This window comes from Octodon degus, unplaced genomic scaffold (assembly GCF_000260255.1).
Source record: "Octodon degus isolate 3935 unplaced genomic scaffold, OctDeg1.0 scaffold00774, whole genome shotgun sequence".
Lineage (NCBI taxonomy): Eukaryota > Metazoa > Chordata > Mammalia > Rodentia > Octodontidae > Octodon > Octodon degus.
The window spans coordinates 1,608-3,301 of NW_004525350.1; positions in this window are offsets into that span (position 1 = coordinate 1,608).

The window sequence follows — 1,694 nt, forward strand, 5'->3', positions numbered from 1 at the left end:
TTTTATTTAAAGCACTGTGATTAGCAACACTAATAATGGGTAGTGTTTTCACAGTGGACAAATTTTGAATCTAATATGTTTCTGTTTTAGGCCCTAAGAACAAACAGTATTACTGTATAGCTAAGCAGATTATAGATTGAGAATTTGTATGTAAATTAATTTTCCTAGTTCTGCCTGATCACCTCCCCTTTTGTACCTGTAGTCTTCCATGCAAACTACTTTACCTCAGTTACCTTTTGCTCCCTCTCTGAATCAAGAGAGAAAGAGAGAGAATGTTCTCACAGATCTGGTTCTAGCAAAGTGTCTCAGCTTAGAGGGTGTGAATCTACCAAGTTTGAACCCTTCCACATGGACCTGACTTGGGTCTGGCTGCTTTGCTCTGATTCTTCACACTCTAGCCCTTGGAAGTGAACTTGCTGTGCCCCTCTGGCAAGATGTTTCTGCTCCTGGATTAGTTGCATAGGTCTTGCCCCTTGCCTCTGTGTAGGGAGTTCTCCTACAGGGTTCCACACCAGATTTGTCTGATTGAGGAGGTTCTGGCAAGTGCACAGAACGTTTCACACTCACATGACAGGCCTAGGGGTTGGATGGAGTAGAATCTAGTTTGCAGAAGGTCCCTCACAATGCCAGGCCTGGATGCCAGCTGAAATACAATCTAGTAGGCATGGAATGTCCCACACAGACGCCGGTCCTGGGAACCTGTGGTAGTAGAATACAGTGAGTGTGAGGAAGGTTGCACATACCCCTGAGAGATTATTCCTGATCTGATTTCCTCTATATTCACCTGCCATTGTTTCTTTACTTCAGTTGTTATCATTTTAGAGAGTTCAAATGTATGACCCTGAATTTCTTCTATGTTGATGTCCCATGGACATGTTTGGGGTGGGCTTGAGATTGCATTTTGTTCCTTTACTTTGTAATTTTCTATTTTGGAAAGGACACTTTATTTTGAACTCTTTGTTTCTCTGATAATCCTTGTGAAATGTTGATAATAGGAATTTATATTCCTACTATCAAGGTCATTCAAGGAAAGTCTGTTCTTCAAGGATATCTCTGTATGTCAGAGATTCTTGGTTTATGACTATCTCAACCTCTCGACCTCATAATTAATTGAGAGTTGAGAGTAGGATATTGGTTTCCATTTGGCACTGTCCTCCATTTTTTGGTATAGTGCTGTGGTGAGTTTATTGCTCAAGCACTTCCCAGTATTGTTATCCAAGTAAGAATAAGTGGTTAAAACAGATGTAAAATCTTAGCTAAAGTAGTACAATTAGTAATAATGATAACATCAAGCAAAATTTAAAAGTTTACAGACTTTGTTAACTACTGGTTTTATATTGTTGAGCATAGGAACAAAGACTATACTTATATAACAGAACAAGTTATAATTGGGAATTTGTATTCAATGTTTTCCTTTTTTAAAAAACAATTTTATTGAGAAACAAATAGCAATGAGACAGTTTCAAAACCGATCAGTAGGACAGTTTCAAATATAAATACAGTGCATATTGTTGTCTCAGTGGTTATTCACTGAACAAGATGCAGATATGACATCCCTTCCACAAACACTATTAGAACAAATCTTCTTATTCTTTGAATTAAGAGAATGTAGCTGTATGTCTATGCTATCTTGAATATATAGATACAAAATGGTCATTCATTTGTTTTGTTTTGTTTTTTTCCTTTTATTTTTT